Below are 22,947 nucleotides of genomic sequence, written 5' to 3'. Positions count from 1 at the left end.
AAGTATCAAATATTGATAGCTTTATTGTTACAGGAATCTTTCTATTATGAAGAGGATTGTTTCTCATTTTTAAGAGGAGACACATGTATAGTCTAACCGTGTGTTCATCTTCTCTCTAAACAAAACAATTGTAATCTTTTTTTTTTCATATGTTCTTATGGTAAGTTTTTTAAAATTCCTTTTAATTAGAGTTCTCAAATAGTGAATGTTCGGTGAATACAAAAAATTTTTTTTCAATTCTTTGCTTACCAAAATAAAAAAATACAGACTAATCCAAAATCAGTGCCATTGCAGAAGCCAACTTTGAAAGCCAATTTTGTTCTTTGCTGTAATTTCTGTGCCTGAAACGACAACAGAATGAGGATGTAATGGGCATTTTGGGTTTGGTCCGAGGATTGTACTTGAGGGTAAGTCATGAAATGTTATAACATTGATGGTTTCATGAAAAAGATGTGAAGGAGTGCAGGAAAAGCCTGATTTATATGCTTTATTTTCTGATATGTTTTATCTATACACTTTCTCTTCTGGTCCCATTTGCACAGAATCTCCTCATACAAAGGCATAAGAAACCAAAATGGACCTTTTCTCCAAGCTATGAAAGGTGACAGATTTAGGACTTGCTAGATCTGTGAGGAAAAACAATTTAGCAGAGGCAGACCACCAAAAGTGAAGTTCTGAGGTGCCAGCCCACGTGCTGGCTCCTGACACTCCCAGCTCAAGAGCAATTCCTGATTTCACTTAGCAGGGCACAGCACTGGGGAAAGAACTCACTTTCTGCAGCTGAATTCCTTGAGTAGGAGCTGCTTGTCTTTGCTAGTTAAGTTTCTGAACTCACACAATTGGAAGAAGATGGTGCTCAGAATTTTCTGGAAGATAGATTTAGAATAGGAAACTCAGAAAAAATGTGCTTCCTTATTAAGAGTCCCTCTGCAACAGAGACAATTTAAGATGTTCATGTTGGCTTTCCCCCCTTTGAAGCCAGTTGTTCCCACCCTCCTGCTCTACGTTTTGTCTTTTATGGTTGTGCTGACTCAGCTATTTGTTGGGCAGTGCTTCTAAAAGCAGATCTGTGAAATAATCCGGTTTAAAAAGAAACACATTTCTGGTCTTTGAAAAATAGGTATCTCATTTCAGTGATCTGTGTTAGAATGTAGCCACAGAAACCAGTGCAGCTGAAGGGACAGGGACAACTGATTGAGAGTACAACGAGCAACTGAAGGGGAGTGGAAAAATTTTCAAGTATTCCTGTACTATTGCAGGTTCCAATGTGAAAACAAACATACAGAAAACCATAGGTATGGGATTTTCTTATCTTTAATTTAGTTGTAGTCATGTGCTCATTAGCAAAATTCTTTTGCCTTGATTAATTGATTATAGTTTATAAACATAGCATTTTGTAAAAATTCCATTGGAGGTGCTCATAATTGTCACAATATAAATTCTTCAGACTATTCCAGATGAGTCTAGAATTCAGCAAAAGTGAGGAGGTAAACATTGTCAGAGAACTTGAGTTCAATTACTGTGGTTCAATTTAGTAGTCAACTGAGGGAAAATTTTTTACGCAGACATAGCTCTATGAAAACAATTGCACAGAGGAGCAGTTCTTCAATTTGTTAGTCAAATAAGTATGAAGTTTATACACCAAAAAATTTCAAGATAATGATGGGGTAAAAACTTTTCTAAAATTGGAAAAAAGATCCCCTCCACTCCATATTGAAGTACCTACAGGTAAAACATTTTGTCTGCTTAATGGCAAACTTCACCCAAGATATAGGTATCCTTAGCCTATAGACCACACGAGATCATGTTTAAGACAGTGAAAGAAGACCTATGAGATATACAGCTTACAGTTGAAAATGCCACCTTACTCTGAAATAGCTATGAAATATATCATCCAGAGCAGAACTTCAACCAATTATTAGCAACAAGACTGCAAAAATTATTATTAACCCTATAGAGAGCAGTATGGCGCATGAGTGTATACTTGACATATTTCCGCAAGAATAGTTTAATTCCTTCAGACACTGTGGCACTATTATGATGCAATAACAGAAAAGAAGAATTGTAGGAAGTGATTGCAGCACCCAATTTCAAATATATTTGCTGGTTTTACTTTATTCCCTATGCAGAAAGGGAATATTCTCTTTTGCCTCCCAGCTGCCATTGCTTGCTTTGAAAATGAAGCCAAATTCTCCATTCCCAACCAATGCTCCACAAGTAAAACATAAAAATAAGGCATTTAATAGGTTATCACCTCATATATCATTTTACAAAACAAGCCCAAAAAGGTAGACATGTTTGTGTTTCTAAAAAACTTAAACCATTCTCCAATTTTATGTTTCACTTTCCTAAAATTCGGGAATGTAAGAAATGGTACACTTGGGGCACTGAAGAAAATGTACCTTTACAACTATGAATTATCTCATTGTGTGTCTGTTGCAGTAGCCAGAGGATGCACTTCTACGTGAGACGTACAACATAACAATGTTGATTGGAACGTTTTTTTTACTAAGATTTGTGTTTTAACATTTTCAAGGCAGTTCTGTGTTTCTTGATTACCAAATAGCAAATCCCCCAAATTTGTTTTATAGTCACATTCTATACATATAACATTGTAAGAAATTATATTAAATGTATAACAGGATAAGTAGAATTGTATTTTAAAACCTTTCTTGTCCCACATAGTGCTTAAGGCAAAGAACACTCTTATATATACTTCTGTAAAAAGTGTTTTTTAAAACTGACTTCATTTGTTTTACAGTTTAGAAAACTCTGCAGGTAGCCTTAAGAGCCTGTTCAATTCATTATCATTAAATCAACAACCAGAGCTTCTTTCTGCCATTCCCTGGCAGGATTAATGGATTTTGGCATGATTTGTGCATTTAGCAGTGAAAGCTCTTGCTGGGTAAGCTAGTAAGCTTGACTAATTCTCAGTTGTGCTAACTTCATAAACCTATTTTAAGGTTTTAACTTTGACTAAAGATTAGAGGTAATGTCTTCATGCTGCTACCTTTGAATATGTGATACTCTAATATGATTATGTTTAATAAGTGTAAATAAAATATCAAATGTATGTTGTATGGTACACGTGAAAATAGGTACGTAATGGATATTTTATAACATCCTAAAAACTGTCATTTTTGATGGTTTAAAATGAGATTGTAAAAAAAATTGATGTATTAATATAAAAACACCTGCATATATTTAAATGCTTGAAATATTAAATGATACACAGAATTAGAAAACTCCACAACAGGAATAGATTATTGTATTTCAAAACATCTTGCACTTGAATCAGAAAAGTGAACAATTATGATTTGATTTGATTTAAAGCTGGCTTGCTCAGCAAAGCCACTTTAACCTGTAAAGCATTCGAGTTACTGTTGGGTTTTTCACCTTTCCAGACAACCCTAGAATCAGTATTCAGAAAAGCATAAAGAAAGGAGAAAAGAGAGGAAAAAATATTTTCAGCCTGTCTGACAAGACTACATAGAAAGCCCGTGATCAAAGGGTCTTAAATACACGTTACTGGTGTGACAAACAACATTTTTGTCCTTTTATTAGATTTATTTTTCTTCTGAAAACTGCAGTGGCCAGTGTATAGTTTGTGAAAGAAAGCTGGCAGGGTTGTATTCTTTGATTCCTAATTAACACCTTCAGTCTCAAAAGAGAACTAACAGAAATACCATAAAATGTTGCAGCTGCATTGTTATTCCGCTTGGTTGGTTTGTTAAAAGTCGGCTGGGCATTGGCAGCTGCAATAAAGGAAAAGCTCAATGGATGTTTTGTATTGTGCCCACTGAAGTGAAAGAAGGCAACCATTTCATTTTCAAATGGGCAGCTGCATAGTGATGTTTAAATGGAGCTAAATGTGAGATTTACTGTTAATTTATAGTAATTGGTTATAAATAAAGTAGCAGTATAGCTTGGCTTTCATCTATTAAAGCCATAGAACACAAACTGAAGGGAAATGAGTTATGAAGGGTAAAAAGTGAATAGTAAAATACTAGAGTGATAGAAAATGCTGCTTAAAGCAGTTACTTAGAAGGAGTAATAGTATTCAGTTTTGCAGTGTAATGCAGCAGCCACCTTGGAAGCAAGTAGCCAAACCATTCTTTAGATTGTGCTTTGAGAAGCAAAGGTAGACATTGCTTTGTCCCACTGTAGCGAAAACCAAAATTTTAATGCTGAGATCAGAACCAAATGCAACTCTGCCTGAAAAGCACAGGTTTGTATTTTTGGTAGTAGAATAAAGGAGGCATTTAACTCTGGTCAGATAAATCTCTCTCACATTCAAAAAATGCAATTAGGGAAATATGTAAATCTAGATGTTTCATCAAATGCTAGCTAAGGGGTTACCAGTTCTTTCCTTGCACAATGACTGAACTAAAGAACTTCAGTGTCTGTGTAAGAACCATTGTCCCAGCCCCAGAGCCCGTTGGAAACAGAGTCCAGACTGGCCGTGGGAAATACCTACATATTTGACACAGGCCCCATTTCTGAGAGAAAAGGGGGTGGAATAGAAAGTATGGAGATTTTACTGTTGCATTCTAATCAGCCATGATCTGCCTAATTTGCTTTGATCAGGAAGATAAACTAATTTTCCTATAGGCTGGATAAAAGTAATTAGCAATCCAATGCTTTCATGTTTTTGAAAAGGGTAAAGAAAAGAAGAGCAGAAATTGTTATGGTGGGAGCAAAGTACCCCTTTTCGGCTCATCTGAAAGCACTGTTAGTTGAAAATAGGATGGTGCCATAGGAGAGGGGCCCTGATTAAGGTGGCTTTATGGGCTGGGATGTCATTGTGCACCATGATCTATAATGCTACGCAGCTAAATGTTTCTGAAGGTTAATTTCACATGAGTTTTAGTATATTTAGTTTCTGTTCTCTTTTATGGAAAAAACATATCCCATGTAAACAGTATGTCCGCCGTTTTCTGAGGATGCTGTTTGATTTCCCAAGGCATGTTGGTATCTTTCTCCACAATCGCATTAGAGTAATTGGGTGGATCTGCTGCTACCATAAGGCTTTAAGATAAGGGTTTCTAAGGCCACATAGTGAAATCAAAAATGCTATAACCGTAGCCAAAGCCAAATTACTGGATATCTCCGTCTTCTGATTCTGTTAGGTAACAACTGTGTGGTTCTGCAGGCCTGAGCTGTGACTGTTAGCCTTACATGTGCACTGTGGTGTAGTATGACTCCAGTAAGTTTTCTGGGAGCTGTTACTCCTCTTCTCTTTGGCTTTGGCCATTCCATGTAAGTATAAATCAAGATGCCTTGAAAGATACTGAGTTTCACTGTAAAACCCTTAATATGCAGACATGATGAAATGCCAGGACACAGAACTGCCATCTTGACCCAGGCAAACAGTACTCATTCAGATAATCTTACTGAAGTCCACAGGCTGCAGAACACCCCATTTCTAATCTCTGTCTTTAAAAATGAAGATAGCTTTGGAAATATTTATTAGCCATCTTAACTAGTATTAAATTAAGAAGCTTTCAAAGAATATGTGTTCCTGTAATTTTTTGTTTGACTGCTGCCAATCAGCAGTCTGGTGCTCTGTCAGTAACACACCTATTATCATAAGCAAACATCTCTGAATTATTCATCCCGCATGATTTAAAAGAAATTACTGGACTGCATTGTTCAGCTTTTAGCTATCTTGCTTTCGCTAGCTTGACTTACAAAAGTATAGAAAGTATTTCGAGGGTGCATTAGGGGCCTAAAACACCCATTCCTCGTGGAGGCCAGACAGACCTGCCATAACATTAGGGCCTCACATTTGTACATACTTTTGTGCTATGCAATAATAATGCAAAGAAGGATCATGTAACCTTAGGCTGTACTAAGTGAAGGTTAAGGATTACGCCTTCCCCAAGGCCTCCCCATCTTCTGTATGAATTGAGTAGTTCAGCAGGCAGTTACAGCCAGCCTACTTAATAATTCTGTCTACCTACCTCTTTATATTTTGCAAGTTATATTTAAAAAGTCAGATAAGCATAAGGACTCTATTTATCATTTGTTGTATTTGTATTGCAGTCCACGGCCATAATTGGGATTGCGGATCCACTGTGTCGGGAACAGTTAAAATACAGAGGCAGGCTCTATAAAAGCTTTCATAGGAAAAAGCCAGCTATTTGTGATGAATGGGAAAACCATTTTATGGTGTGGATAGAGAAACAGGGGCATATGTTCTATCTCAAAGACGCTCCTATTAAAAAAATAATATCCTTTAAAGACTGAGTTTGGAAAATTAATTTCCCCTGCCAGCAAGATGCATTGAATAGTATTTGGGGGAAAAAAACTATGTTCCTGTATGATAGCACTCTTAAACTGAAGTAGATAACAGATTTTTCAGTTGCCTTTCTACATCCTAAAATATGTTGGCATTGTGAACATCTGCAGTATTTGCATTCCAACCCATGTGATGTCAGCTGCAAAAGCTATGTTAGATTAAATGTGAGAACATGGTCACAAAAATAAAAATTGATGGAAGAGTTATAAAGAAAAGTAGAAGCATTCATTGAAATACCACTGAGAGTTGCGGTTAGCCTGGGAATATTTGTTGGTTTTGCTTAAGGAGACAGCACCACCTCATAGATAAAGCATTGATCTGAGATGCAGACTTATATACTATTTCGCTTCCTTATTGCATTGCTTGGTGCCACAGCAAAATTAGTTCCTCTCCCACTCTACAGTGTCCTCAACTCCTAAATAGTAGTTAACTCTTTCTTTATGTTGTTCTTTGGAAAGTATTGCATAATTGAATATTGCTGTGCAAAAAGTGCAGGACAGAAAAGCCAACAAGCAGGTAATTACTTAGGACCAGAAAATTCTCCCCCCACTCCCTACCAATACACATCCTTCTTGGATATGAGTTGGCAGAAGTTGCTCCCCTGGCACTCTCAAGAGAAGAGATAGCAATTTTGTCTCAGACCTTTGAATTACATCACATTTTCTGTAGGATGTGAGCTAGAGTGCAGATTCCCAAAGCTGTTATTCACAAACCTGAGAAAGGACAAGGGATTGCTTTTATCCCTCTTTTCAAGTTGCACAAAAATTAGTTTCCTAAATCCTTGGAATTTTTCAGAATGAAAACCGTGAGGAAATTGGAGGATCTGTGACTCTTACAGGAGGAAAACACTGACCGTAATTATGAAAGTTGTCCTTCTTCCATAGTGTTCTGTTCGTTACAAGGCCAAGGGGTTTTAAAATAACATTTTCATGATAATATGGAAATACACAACTCTCAAAATGGTACAGAAAAATAGTTTTATAAGGAATACTTCACACTTCTGTGATATCAGTCATTTCTAGTCTCAAAGGATTCAGCATACATACAATGTAACGTCTACGTAGAATTTTTTAGGAAGATACATATGAGCTCTGCCTGTGTTCTAAGCCATCTGGAAACCATCAGCAAAGCACTGAGTGTGACCTTACCTGAGCACTAACCTTACCCAAAAGAATGTTTTTTATCTAGAGACACGTAAGAATCTGCATGAGAGAGAAACCTGCTCCATCTCATTGAACCTAGAGGAATCTGACTATAAGATAGAAGCTGACGTGAAGTTGGGCTCTCTAAGCTCTACTTTCATGAAAGACACAGAGTCACAGAGAAGGAAGATTTCAAAAGTCTTTAAGTGTTGTTACAACCTAACTCCCATTCACTTTTGTTAGGGTTTCACTAATTTTTATTAAATTGTCCTTACTAAGTATTCTGTATTTCTAGGAAGACTTACCCATTTATATTTAATGAAAGGAAGCCCAACAGTCAAGTCACAAATCTTAACATATACCAACGATAGTAAAGACAACTTCTTACTTTCCCACATGAAGAAAACTAGTTTCTTTCAAGAAACTCAAGAAAAGCTTGAGTAAGCAACCAGGCATTACAGTATGCTTCAGATGTCAGAAAACTTAAATTGTATCAGTGCAGAGAAGGAATCAAAGAAGCAGATTTCATCTAATTTCCTTGCATCACTGCTAGTATGAATATTGTGCATATATTTTATCTTGTAATTTAGTTGCTCCTGAAGTCAGCTGAACTGGTATTCAGCTCCATATTCACATGCTGTTCAAAAATGCAGCTGTCTAGAGTAAGCATTGTCTCACTCTCCTAACAGTCAGTGTAGTCCTAGTCTTTGGACAGCATTGACCAAAAAAAGTCACTTATCTGAAGATGAGAAAAATCTTTCTAGATTTAACTGACTACATTAGGAGCCCAGAAGCCTGTTTCACATGCAGACAGCTAACTTAGACATGAATCCCAGTCTGAGAGGTCAACACAGTTGCCTAAGCATAGGTATCTATCTAGTGCACTCAATTTGCCTTAGGGTATCTTAGCTGGCCTTCATCTGTCCCTTCAAAAGGCAACAGGCAACCTGTGTCATCGGTCATAATGTAATATTTGCCAGACCCATATGGATGTCTCAGGAAACCGAGAATGTTTTGAATGACTCTAGATGCCTATGTTTAGCAAATTAAATTGAGTCTCCCTTCTTTAATGAAGCTGGAGGTTCATTTAGGTGCTCACAAATATCTATCTTACGCTATTTAAGGTACTCCAGGTTATCTGATGTATCTTCATGGTGTACCTATTATATGACCTTTATGGGAAGTGTAAGGCTATTATATGGTCTTTACCATCCTACTGTATTGAGAGTGTTGGTTGGAAGCCAGATATGATACCCTAAGTCATCTCAAGAAGTGACCCACAGATAAAAAATCTGACCTAGTTTACTTTTAATCAGGCAGGAGACCCATGGCATAGTTCCCCTAGAAATCTTGAAGACACATGGAAAATTGCAGTATTATTAACACAGTAACTTGGAGTGGGGGGAGAGGGCAGGTTTGGAGTAGAAAAACCCTTCTGTTCAGACTTGTGTGATAGGCTTCATATGATTTTTACAGTGAGTTGGGCTGAGCAAAAAATGGATGGGATACGTCCACATCCATATAGGTGGTCAATAAGGCAAATGGAAGAAGCAAATGCAAGGTGTGGTCTTCAGCCATAGTTCATGTGATTTCACATATATAAATCCTTGACTAAGCTGCTCTCTTTCAACAGTACTGTAGGATAAGGATAATCTTTGTGTATCCTTGTGAGGGATGTCAAGTAAACTTCACTGATCCCCAAGTTGGGTGTTCTTGATGTTCACAGTAAATTGTCCCGTATGGTAAAAAGATTGATTTGTTCAAAAAAATTAGATCTACCTGGATTGGGGGAAATTTGACAGGGGTCTGATTTTATTTTTTTTTCATTATTAAAAAATTTGCCTAGCATTACATCATTGGCACCTCAAAATTTGCCAGGAGTCTCCAGTGTATGGTCTTGTTCTGTTTTTCTTCTTTTCTGTGATACTTAAACATTTTGACCTGATTATTTCAATAATAATAATAATAATAATAATTAAATGTCTTGTGCCCTTCACAATGGCTCATATCTTGGCTTTGGTATAACTTATTGGATGCAAAAAGCAAAAAAAAAAAAAAATTAGAAAGGAGAGAACACAGATGTTGTTATGATGTAAGAATAGCCTAAGGGGCAGAGGTTTTGAGGGTTTAAAGTTTGTCCATTTGCTTTATTTGGAGAAAGATAAATTAATACAGTATTGTCCTAAAATACGACCACAAGGCAGTATGTAACATATTATAAATTATTAAGCCATGTAAAGTAAAAATGTTGAATAATGATTTTTATAAAGTTCTTGTCTTTACTTTCAATGTAAACCAAACAAAAAGTCTTCTGACATCTGATTAAGGGAAATTTTAGACTCGTTTCTTTAGATAAAGCAATCAGGTTCTGCTTTAATCAGTTTCATTGTTGAATTAGAAGAAACATACCTTCCACTCTTAAAATAGTAACATAATTGTAAAGTTGTCAGTCTAGAGTTCCTATTTGGACTGATTACACTTGATAAAAATAACAAGCCATGACAAATAGCAGGGCTAGGTTTCAGTAATTCACTGAAGAATGTCTCTACCAAGTCTTTGTAGTAAAATGTCTTGTTTGCAGGACAAATGCAGAGTTGAAATAACAACCCATGAATACCACTGGTGAAATGGCTATGTACACAAGGTGAATGCTAAAGTTTTCCCTTCTGAATGGACCTTTTAATCCAGGCATTATCTAGCCTCTGAAAAAGTCTTCAGTGGCCTTACGTACAGATTAATGGGAAAAGCTGGGACTCGGAGTTGGGCTATTTGCAGAAACAGTTTTCAAGATTTACTGATGGTTGACAAATGCCATTTAAGCTTTCAAAGCCATCAATATACTATTGAAAGGGATTTAGAGGGAAATCCTCCCACTATAGAAGGCAAGGACTTTGAAGGATCTCGGTGGAAGCCCTTGGTCTCCCCACCCCTTCAAACCTTTCACTGGCTTCCTTCAGCATATAGAGCCCTGAAACGCGTGGCTATGGGAAAGGGGGGGGAGGTCCCTTTCAAAGGCATTTGTATATAACTGAATGTGCCAATCTGCTTTTGTTCAGGCATGAGAACTGAATAGAAGTGTTTCCAGAAAAAGTCTCTTGTGCTCATGGTCAGCTTTTCAATAGGCTTTCTGCTAATAGATTTTTAATATGGGAGCTGGAAATGGCGAAATACAAGTTTGAAAATTTTATTGAATTGTAAAATTGCCTAGAAAAGGCTCTCTGCCCTATAGCATTTGTTAATGATGCTACCATTTCCTTCTTTAACACTGGCTTTTAAAGAAAAATAACCTCATACATTATACATGTGACAAGACAAATCACCTGAGCTTTGAGTGTAATTACTTAAAATAATGCCCTGTCTTTTTTCTGCAGACATTTTAAAACCTGTTTCTATGTTCTTTCTTTTCTCTGGTTATTTAAAAGCTCATTTTCAAACCACATGCCTTTATTAAAAAATGTCCATTATGGGATTAGGTTAGAAAAAAGGACACCTTAGATGATCATGTTTTTGTTAAAGGGATTTTAATTTAGGATCAGGATGGCTTGAAGTCCTAGCTTTTTCCTCTGTTCTGCTGAATCTGCAGGATTCAAGATGAAAATTTTGAAGAGCTTAATGAAACTGCACAAATGAAAAAGTAGCAGAACCCGCTGGACAGTTCCGGAGAAAGGATCTTTCTGGAATCTCTGGTGGATCATGCAAGGATATACTGGGGCTTTTTTCAGGGAGTTCCCAGTGAGTTTGTGTTTTTCAGTCAGAACTGATTGCCCACAAAACCCCCTTTGCAGTCCTTTTAATAGCAAAATGTCTAACCATGTAGAGCCATGCAGTGCCATCTTCTTCAGTCGGCTGAAAGTTGAGATCCATGTGCGAAGACCATGACTGAGAGGGGCATCCTTCACCTCTCTAATCTTCCACCACTCTCCACATGGGATGGGAGAATGAAGCCAGCCTGTGGGCTGAGGTAGTTGCTTTAGACCCGGTGTGTGGTGTCTAAACCCCTCATGAAGGGACAGCAAGGCTGACTGGATTCTGCGGAGTGTGGAAAATAGGATAACACCTCTCAGCAGAAGACCTTCTTCTGCTTAATGAGTGCCTTGACTTTATTTCTGTCCTATATTTCATTTCTACCTGCACTATTTTCAAGCTGGCATCTGTTCTGTCACCATGTGGGGGAGAAGTGCAGCAATAACAGTATACGGCAGGTACTGCCTTGTGCCCCCTTGTGCAAGATGAGACCAGTGGTCATAAGCAGTTGCTGTCATGTAGGAGGTGGGTGTTGCTGTGTTCGTTTGTGCTACTTGTTAACCACACAGCAAATTAAGCCTATAAGAGATCTCCCAGAGTGTCTAAGCCTTCTAGTTCCAAAATGCTGATTGATCTTTGCCCAGAAGGAAACATCACAATGCAGATAATTCTGAGTGATCCTTCTGGTTTCCTGATGGAGCTGACTGGAAAGTTGGACTTCATGTGAAAGAAAAATTGAGCAAAGGTTATGGAAAAGAGAGAACGAGGAAGGAAAAATGAGCAGAATCAGCACATCGCTTTGGAAGCACAACATCCGAATGAAAAGTTAAGTACCCAAATATTTGGAACAGGTATGACAACCAAACAGAAAAGAAAGAAGGGCTTTAACAATGGAAAACATGGAAGTAAAAGAAACTGAAATAAATTACTTCCTGAGATTTTTGGAACCTCCTCACTTGAAAAAAAGGTATGAGGATGATTTCGTCAGCAGAAAATGTCATACTTTCCTCTCCTTAGCGACCCAAATGAACTTCATCCTGTCTTTAGCTAAACAGATTTTAGAAACGGTAAAAGGGCTGGAAGAAATATGTAGAAATTTTCCCAGTGAACCCAGCGGTACTACATTCACTACTCCAGGCAAAGTGATGTGCTGTTGCATGATTTCCACAACTGTGAAATGCTGGCTATTGGGTAGAACCTGGCATTAGGCATTGGGAGGCCTGGGATGATGTCCTCCTCCCACAGGAGTCCATGGGAGCTTTGCTACCACCATCAGCGGAGCCAGGTGTTTACCCCCAGGCACTGTTGTAGTGCTGACATTGACTTGCTGTGTTACATGTTTTCAGACATGTAAATAATAGGGCGGCTGATTCTTTCCAGCATTTTTATAGCATTTGGAATAGCTAAAGAAAAGAGATCTTGGAAAGTTCATTTCATGTGCAAAAAAAAAAGCAGAGCTGACAGGTGCAGTATAGGAGACACGTTTATTTCACATATGCACGCAGGTGGAATAGAGTTGGCAGCAATACTTTACATTTGTTAAAGGTTTGTTTTGGCTACTGATGTTTTGTAATATTGTTCAATATTGTCTCCAGGAAGACCCAAAACTGATATTTGAAACCTGAAACTGAGACACAGCAGTGGATTTGACTGAACATCACCAATTAATTGCTTGCCCTGGAGAGATTTTCCATTGATCATCATAACAATCACAAGAAGTGGTGGGTCACTGGCCTCAAAATGAGGTTGCCAAACAGTGGACTATGTAAACACTGTGAATAAAAAGAAGGAAGCAGGGATCATTTATTCTGGATCAGAGTCTGCTGCCTCTACTCATACTAAATATTAGCTTATCCTCTGAATAACCCAGCTCACCTCAGCAGAAATAGTCCTGAAGTATTTTGCCTCCACGTATAAATTGTACGTCTCTGATCTCAGTAATTTAAGTTACTGGAAACGGAAATAATTTATCCAAAGAGATGACACTTTTATACTAGAAGGACCACAGCCCTCTTCCCTGAAGATTGTTCTGGTATAACCACATGAAGGATACATGCCAGCATGATCCAACATGTGAGGTCTCTACCAGAGATTACTCTTCGGTAGGGTAAGTTACCGCATCTCAGCCCTGCTCCTTGACCTGAATTGTTTAAAGCTAGTTCAGGGTTTTCAGTGTTCTACCTATCTGAAGGGTAGCTGTTCAGGTGCAAGCAAACAAATTGTGTGGAGACCAGGTATATGGGATGTCAGTGTAAGATTAAGGACCTGGTGTTTATGTATATTCAGACTATTTTATACCAGCCCATGTGAAGGTATCTCATGATGAAAGTGAGTTTTGAACACTTAAGCAAAAAAAAAAAAAATTTACCTGATGGTGAAATACAGTGTTTTTAAGTCCATTATCTTTGTAAGAATCAAGCTATACATATTTCCCGGTACTTACTATTGCAGAAGTTTGGGTGTTCAATCTGTCAGTGAAAAATCTGACAGCTCTGTCTGAGCTCCGTAGGAGGTGTTGGAAGAGGCTGTCAGCCAGCCAGGGGCTGGCAGATCTGGAGGGCCATTGTATTTCAATGAACAAGCTCTGTCAGACAAAAAGAGAAAATGTGCATACAAAAAAAAATCCACAACTTTGTATAACTGAAGAAGATTTACAATATTTATGTCCTAGGAATAGGATCACCCTGCATTTCTCTAAGACAACACTGCCAACTGAAGAAAAGAGTTCTGCTTCACCTTCCTTATTTGTTTCTTCTCTATGTTTTAACTTGTGGTGGAACAAACACCAACACAATGAACCAGCTCAGGGAAGTGATTTGGATTAAAACCTTTTTTTTTTTTTCCCTGCTGGATTTGTTTAATCTGGATCAATTGCCAACTCTGGTTCAACAGCATCCTCAAAAGGATGTGCTGTTGGGTGGGGAGGAGGAGGCAGAGATCAGGAGTCAGTCTTTTGGTAGCAATGTTGGATGAAGATGAGCGTGCTGGTAGTGTGACATCAGTTGGCTTGTCCACGCGATAAAGAGAAGATTCTGTAATTAATTAATTCAACTAAGCAACAACACAAAACCAATCAAATTAGTAATTCGGAGCAGAACTCTAGTAGTTGTGATGTAGCCTAGCATCATTTTCTCTGCTGAAACTCTTCAATCACTTCAACAACACAAGTACAACTAAACTATAATAAAAGCAGAAGCTGTGTTAAAACAAGTCCAATCATTCAGCACCAATGCATAGGAAAATGGGACCCTATAGAATAAGAATGGTGAAACAACTAACCAGAATTTTACTGAAAACTCCTTTTAAGATAAAAAAGATCATTTGGAGTTTTGTCTTTGCTTAATGATGTTTTTTGCCATTTCCTTTACCAAGTCGGAATTTCACTCAATCTAGGGTATGTATATTTTGCAATGAACCAGTTTGGAAATACCAAGTTTATATATGCGACAGCTGCTGCATTGCATCACACAAGGTAGCATTGTGCGGAGACCCTGCATCATGAAATTAGTACAGTCACAGCAGCATCGTGCTGTACCTGGGATCATTAGCCTTTCTGAGGGCACCTAACATGGTAATGCAACTTCTAGCTCTGGTCCCAGCTCACTCGTCTCTACCTTGGGTACCTTTGCACTATGCAATGGAGGACATATATTTGCTGCTGTAAAGGCAGGTGTGTTATTCACAGGTTTCCAGACACTCAGACTTACACTGTCACTGTTAGAATATGTTTCTAGTAGATGCTGTCAAAGCTGTTTGCCTTACAATTCTTCAAATCCATGCTGTGGAATTGAGTTGAGGCAAATTAAGACCAGCAAAATAACTAATTTACAGTGTATCTTGTTATGACTGAAATCAGGCTAATCCTGATTCATTTCCACCCTCAGGAGCCTCATTGAAGGGATACTGGATATTTTGGTGAAGATGAGTTTTAAAATTGGTTTGTGTGACCTGTAACCTATGCTGTGCATAACTTCCAGTTGGGTATTCAGCCCACCTGGCTGTGTGGCCCATAATACTTGGTTTAGGAAGGTTGTACTTTATGACTTTAGCTTGTATTTTGAGTCTTTGTCTGCACTCGATATTTTGAATTAGTTTCTGCTGTACTCAAGGTGTAGTACTCTAGTAAGCAAACTATGCTGTGCTTTTTGTAGATGCTCTCCTCTGATATAAATACTCATAATTCAGGAACATCTTACTCAATTCAGAGTGATGAAATTATACACCTGAAATTAGAAGGAAATTGAACCCTCATTTTCCAAAATGGATGAATGTGTCCATTCATTCAGAAAAAAAAAGGTTGTTTTCCTGTATTGCTGTCATTTTTATAACAAATAGTTGTAAAAATAAGCAACTTCTAGAGTTGCAGAAAATATTCTGAAACTAAGAAAGACCAAGGGATTTTTTTCCTGGTCTTGGTCACTTCTAATACATATCTTTTCTCAATTTAACTGCACTGGTTTACATCAAAAATAAGACAAACAGTACCTGCTAAACAAACAGGTAAGGATGAAAAACAGAACGAACATTTTAGTAGTTGTCTTCATAAATTACAATAAAAACTGATATATTTTCCTATTGTGTATTGTTTCAGTATATGACCAATATGAATCATGTGTGCAGTACTTGTAAAATCTATTTGAATTAGTGCAGCAGAAACAAGTAATAACTCACAAAGTAAAATAATACTAATACAATCTGTGGGCATGGGAGGAAGAAGAATTCCATTCAGTCCTCTTTTAATTGCTTCTGCTGGCTTCTGTATTATAAAATATTCCTTTAGTTATTTAAGCTTTAAAATATGTGAGTTAAGTACAGTAAATGATTGACATGTTGGAATGTTTTTGTAACTTACCCTGGTAATTATTACTTAGTAAACTGAGTCTTCAGCACCAAACGAACAGCCATGAATCAGTTTTGAAAGTACATGGATAATTTCATCTAGTGAGCATTGTGAATTTGATATACCAAAAAAAGCAGAGAGCCAGAATCTTTGTACCTAAAATGAAATGTCAGGTACTTGTCAGATTAATTCAGCACTGTGTGTGTTTGATCTGATCTTTGATCTTTACTTTCTTTTTGACCCTAATTGTTTGCTCTGCCCTGCTCCCTCTGCTGGAGTCTTGGATAAACTGAATGGCAAAATTGTTTCCTGAAAAGATTAATCATGCACGTACTGTTTGCTTTACAAATGTTCTGCAGTCTAGATTTAAGTAAGTCTTTGATGGCAGTTTATATGACAGATTTGCCTACTATGTTCAGGAATAATGCATGCTGTTTAAAATGACTGTTACAGAGCTTCTGCAGTAATAAGCCAAATTTTGCTATGACATTAGAGGAACCCACTGAGAGGTGTTGGGAGTGCAGAATTTTGGCCAAAGCATTTTGTTAGTTTGTGTTGAATGCAGATGTGCCTTGTCAGCCTGGTTTGCCAGGATCTGACATTTGATAGTCTTATGGCTAATTGGCCAAGACACAACAGCAGAGAAGAGGTATACACAGAGCCGTCCTGACCTTGCTGGATCACCTTTGAGGCTTCCTTAAGTTCAAGGTGCCTGATCCTTCCCATAGATGTCTATTTACAATTGCAGTGGTTTTCTCTTCTGTAAGCAAAATGCACTGCTGGAACAAACACCACTGGTGTGCCAAGGAAGGGAAGGACGGTGCGAGGGGGCCAGTGGGAGTACAGTCTGTTCACTGGCATAAAGCTCTTCATGAGGTACACAGGCACACATACTGCCACTGCAGGGTCTGTTCTCATGCAACCACACAATGTCATTTGCTTTTTGCAGGATGTGTTTTAGTAGAAAGGTGTTGGGTCTCTGGAAACAATGAACTTCAGTGTCAAGTAAAAGAAATTTTCTGTAAAAGATGGGTAACAAGCAATCCTGGTTTAGACTTGCATCACTTCTGTATTAATTTTTAAAAGCATAGAATAGGATCAGTTGCTGATAATTTGCTATTACAAATAATATTGCATGGGATAATGAACTTTAAAATATTTAATATTAGCATTTGTCATTATCAACATGCAAAAGGGCAAAAATATCCATGCTATTGCCACTTGTTATTTACTGTGAATACTTTGATAGAGAGATCGCCTGCTCCATGTAATGTCTATTATAACTCTCTCTCTTTACTGCTTCTTTCTCCAAATCTACCACATTTTTCCCAGAAGATGTTTCAAAATACAAAGATATACTGCTTCAAATGTGAATCATTTAGTGGCAATTCACATTTTAATCATAGTTTACTACAGAGTCCTTCAAAGAACCACAGGTGAAGTTTGAAGCTAGTTATGAGAAGAAATGCTATGATTTGTCAGCAAGCGCTTACAATGCTTATTTATGGATGCTCATACTCTGCCTTGTGCTGCTCTGCATGGGTGTATTAAACGTGCAAGTACATGACTACCAATTTTCATGTCGATTTTGGAAGATAACATCATCTAGGACCATTACAATGAAAATATGGTCATTGTTTTCTGAGTCCGTTGACAGCTTACGCATCAGCATTTGGAAAACCAGTGTAAATGGCATGAGGTGGACAGTGTGATCTAATGAAAAGGGCACTGGACAAATCATCATCAGTGTTTAGTTCGTCTGTGGCGTTTAACCTGCTGTTTGACTGTGAGCATGTCACTTCACCATTAGGTGTCTTAGTTTCCCTTCTGGAAAATGATGGTAGTTATTATTCTATTTATTTATTGAAACCTTGAATGAAAACATGCTATAGGAATTTATTTGTAAGAAATAGGAACTACTACTACAGTGTTGGCAAATAGATTTATCTACTTTAAGTAGCTGTAGCAGATTTTAAAAGTTAGAAGTTTTTTAGACTTTTTTAGAAGTTATTTTTACTATCCATAGTGAAGCATTTGCATTAGTTGGTGGCATGCACTTAATAGTTGGCATATTCTTCCATCGTGCAGTGGAGCTAGTAAAGTATTCTGCCAGCAGCAGAAACAAGAGTGCTGTGTTTAAAAGATAGGCATAGCAAGGGAAGAGCAGTAGTAATTCTCACCCCTTTTCATTATTTTGTATTGCTACATATGAGATACTATCAAATTTTGCTGTAAATGGATTAAGGAAATTGTCTTAGTTCAGGAGCTGTTCTTAGCTGGTAGGAACTCGGAGAATGCATTCAGCCTATTGTCAGTATTTTTATATGAGTGCTTTATCTTTCAAAGACTTCCATAAAAATAATCATTGATACATCTTGTCGGGCTAAGGCAGGCCTAGAGGAAACATAATTAATAATCCTAATAATAAGTCTTGATCATTTTCTGAAAATCAAACAAACTGTTAAAAAAAAAAGATAGGCTACGAAATTAATTGTCTTTAATACTGGATTATTGTATAATACCTGCAATGGGTAGACAAGTTTGTACCATTCAGTATAATTAAAGTTTAGCATAGTAGTAGATTACCAGGTTGGTGAAAGCCCATAGAAGCCGTGCATATATCCCAAGACAGATTTTTGTTCTTCTTTAAAAGACAAAAATATAATGTGGAAAACTGATCTTCCAAGATGAATAGTCACTGAAACTTCTCTTGTAATAATGGCTAATAACAGGTTAGTAACTTGGCCTCCAGACTCCTCTATTACATGTTAAGAACTACTTCACTTAACTTGTTTTACTGGCTTTTGGGAATTTATTGTCAACTACTAACTTTTAAGATGGTAACTGGATATTTTTTTAGCATGGATATGCATGAACAACAAAACTGCGGGGAGAAAAAGACCCGTTGTATTTGCCTTCTTGGACTCTGTTTTGCAAATGCTCAAAATTTGCCCATCTAGTCACCAAGAAAAAACAGTGCATGGTGTAATTTGCAGTATTTTCTGTTCTTCAAAAATTTCATCACAAGTAGGATTCCTTTTGCAAGTCACCGGAGACACAGCGTGGTGATTGATTGGCACAGAGTATAATTAAGATAACATTATAGTGAGCCATGTTGCCAATGCAGTCATTGAAGCAAAACTTTATCTTTTGAAAAGACAGAATTTTTTTTTGCTGGTATGTTGCTTTTATAGTCAGCAGTTGGAAACAGGCTGCAGGAATTGATGGGAGAACGGATGATGTGTTCATCTGACTGTTCAAAATAACCTATATCCTTTCCAGTACAGTACCTCAGCTCATGGTGCAGGTAGTTTTCATAAAGGTAGATCTGGTACTGTTGCTGTTTACAGTAGGAACATTTTAAAACTCAGAGTGTACTCTTACAATGCCACTCCGACTGACATCGTGGGGTTTGCATGTGCTTTGGTGGTGTGACAGTTCTGTTATACTAATTTAAAGATATTCGGTATTCTAATAATTATAAAGTTTTCATCACTGTAGCTTGTAAGAATCTACCAAGTTTAACAAGAAATGTTTGCAGTTTCAGCTGGTTTGGTTCTGAGTATACATGCACAGGCACACAAATAAAATATAATCAGAACCATTCCACTGAGGATAGCTAAAGATCTAGTACCTTGATTTTAATATTTTTCAGCATTACCCTACAGATCCTGACGTGCAAGCCATCTTCGTCTCCTTTTCTGGAGAGAGCAAATTGCTGATTTTGACAGGCTAGCACTGAAAGGAGAAATAAGAAAACCTGTTTGACGCACTTTTTCAAAAGAAACCATTGCGGGTGCCAGACGGTAGACATACCCATTACAATCGTTACTGGTTTTCATAGTAGTAATATGTAAGCCTACAATTTACCAGCTAGCTCTTTCTGGCTGTTAGCTGTGCTTGATCTAGCTAATGGCCATAAATCTCATCTTAGCTATGTCTTCTTGGCAATATGGTCCAACGGCTGGCAAGTTTTATTGAGAACCTCCCGTATTTGTCTCTGGAGCACTGTGAGGAATTTCTTCTCAGCAGCCCAAACTTTGCAGTATTGCTCACATGAGACTCAATGACTGATTGCATTGCATTAACTCTTTTTGTCTCACTTCTCCAAACATTCCCCCAGAAGCAGCTCTGGGTGATGGGACTTCTCTCATAAGTCCCTTGGTTATTCAGTGAACAAAAATTGGATTAAATGTGTCCATGGTGATTCTGACCCTAAAGAGTATTCTGAATCTAAAAACTGTAAGCACAGATGAACTACTGCTTTGCCAGTGTAAGCAATGTGAGGATTTTAGGGAAAAATAATGTGGCCTATTTAGCCAACTGGTACAGTTGGAAGAAGTAGAGGTTTTGATTTTTGTGCTGGAAAATTTCTGTTTTTCCAGCTGTATCAGCTAGCTAATCAAAGATACTACCTCTCCCTACAGTAGTCTCCTTTATATTCTTAAACCCTTAGAGTTACAACAATAACACATTGCCAACACGGGCTGGAATGGCCTGTGTATTAGTTACTAGTCTGTTAAAAACTAGTTTGGAAAGATATTATTGAACAAATTTGGAAATAATTTCTGTTACCTCCACCATCCCTGCAGGTATTTAAAAGACATGTAGGCGTGGCACTTAGGGGCATGGTTTAGTGGTGGACTTGGTAGTGTTAGGTTAATGGTTGGACTTGATGGTCTTAAGGGTCTTTTCCAACCTAAATGTTTCTATGAAATATGCATAGGTAATGTTTAGTAGTTCTGTTGCACAAAAACATCTTTCTACTTTATGTTCCAAGAAAAGAATAATCTGGAAAAAAAGGAGCCTACCTAACATAAGGAGATTAACTGGTAGGTTTAAAAAGAACTAGCAATTGCTGCAGTGTAAACTGGGGAAAAGAAGAGGTTTTCCTCCATTATATGATGTGGAGCACATACTTTACCACGAGTTGAGTCCTAAAAGAAGACTAGGACATTGGAGTTAACTTTTGGTAAATCCACCTCTGTAGTCTAAAGATGTTTTTAAGAAAAGTGCATGTATTGTTGATTTTCTCATTGTGCATCAAAGAATGTAATGAAAGCTACCTTCTCTTACTCCAATCCTCTTAAGATATTAGGGTCTGGTCTGTAGATTTCCTGTAACTGGTGTCATCATGTGCTCCTGTGGGTGATATGAGCAGACAAGTACTGCCTGCTACTAATAAAAATTAATATGCTAGAAAAACAGACTTCAGCTTTCCCTGGTCAGCCAGAGCACTGGTTAACTCTGGTTTTGTAAAATGCCCTAAATATGTGTCTAGCTGAAGACGAATCACTCCCATTTTCCACCAAGGCTAGCTTTTTAAGTATAAAATGTGATTTGTTATGTTTACAAAAACCCATTAAGAGAAGTGTTGAAAATCTCATGATCAAAATGATATTGTTAAAATACCGGGTTTATCTTAATATTCAGTAGCGTATGATTCACTACCTGGATGAGTTTTTCTTTTTGCCAAATAAATCCATGGTTTTGTTCCTTTGCCAGAATAAATCCTTTGAGCCATTATCAAAGTGAAAGGGTAATAACCTGCTAAACGGTATGAAAGAATTGGGTGATAAAGTATTACAGTAAAGAATGAATTTAATAAGTACACAGTTCTCAAATTATACCTTGATTTTGAAGTGAATGCAGAGACTTTACCCAACAGTGATTTGATAATCGTTGCAAAGTATTAACACATTTCCTTTATTTCAAAATCTCTATGTGAAGTATGTTTTTAAATTATACATTTTTAAATTCAGCAAAAGATCAAACAACAAAATTAACTATGCTGACTAAAAGCATATATTCTGTAATGTGAAACAGACTGTGAGTAATAAGAACTAGATGGAATAGGAATAGGACACCTACCCACCAAAGTACAGATAACTTATTTACCTTGTAAGCTCTCCACAGCTGGAGGAAATAAAGTTATCTAAATACTACCCAAAGTAGCTGGGAAGTATAAAGATATATATATGTTTAAATAGTGGGGAGTTTTAAATTATCACAAAATGTTTGCATAAAATATGCATGTTGATATTTTTATTTTAGCAGTCTACAGAACTTTTGATATAGTTGTGTAGTCATGTCTTTCACACAGAATTTTATTACGCAGTCTGTTTACAGTTTTTATACTTAATGGAAAGCAATTATAATGATACTGTGGGGCATGGGGAAGACAATGGAAAACAATGAAAAAGCATGTTAAGAATAAATAGGTATTATGTGAAATTTAGTCTAAAACATAGCTTGAATGAGCTCTGACAGAGCTGATATGGCTGGTTGTTTCCTGTGCCAGGAACTACCGTGGAACCCCACCAGGAAGTGTGCTACAGAGCAGGATCACATTACACCCTTGTTTTATGGTTCATTTCACTTATTTAATGCAATTTGAGAACCTGCAAAAAAAAAAGAGCACTCTAAAAAGGGTATGTTTATTATTTGAAAATATGTCATTTCTTTGACTCAAGTAAGGTGGGGTTGTGGGACACCTAATGTGCCTAATGTAAGGCAAGACGAATCAGTACCACCATGCAGCAGGTTGTTCACAAAAGCAAAATGTTTCCATATTCGTGAAATGTAAAGAATGATGCAAATAGTGTATATCTGTACACTTTTGTCTGAATACTTTAATAAACCAAGTGTGCTACAGTGCTAACAGCAACAACAAAAATCATAGCAGTTTTCCTTTACTACTCCAAGTAAATTTCAATACGGTACAGCGGTTTATTAAAATTATGTAGACTAAAAGGGTTGTTTAGTGTTCCAGCTGATTTATAGAGCGTGATAAAACATTCCAAAATCTTTGGAAACAAGGAACATGCTACAACCTGTATTTGGTTTGACAAAGCTGCGGTCATATGAAAGAAGAATGTTTAACGTGCTAACTAGATAATGATTCATCAATTCTGGCAGAG

The 22,947-nt window shown here is 37.3% G+C and overlaps 1 protein-coding gene across 1 annotated transcript in view; it reads left to right on the top strand.

Annotated features, from left to right (window-relative positions):
• Window positions 1-22,947, top strand: part of LGR5 (leucine rich repeat containing G protein-coupled receptor 5) — a 92,704-nt gene that overhangs the window by 14,536 nt on the left and 55,221 nt on the right. The window lies entirely within an intron of this gene.

Source organism: Numenius arquata, chromosome 2, assembly GCF_964106895.1.
Source record: "Numenius arquata chromosome 2, bNumArq3.hap1.1, whole genome shotgun sequence".
In the NCBI taxonomy this organism is placed as follows: domain Eukaryota; kingdom Metazoa; phylum Chordata; class Aves; order Charadriiformes; family Scolopacidae; genus Numenius; species Numenius arquata.
Note: the sequence above shows the minus strand (reverse complement) of the source record. Positions and strands in the feature narration are given on the sequence as shown.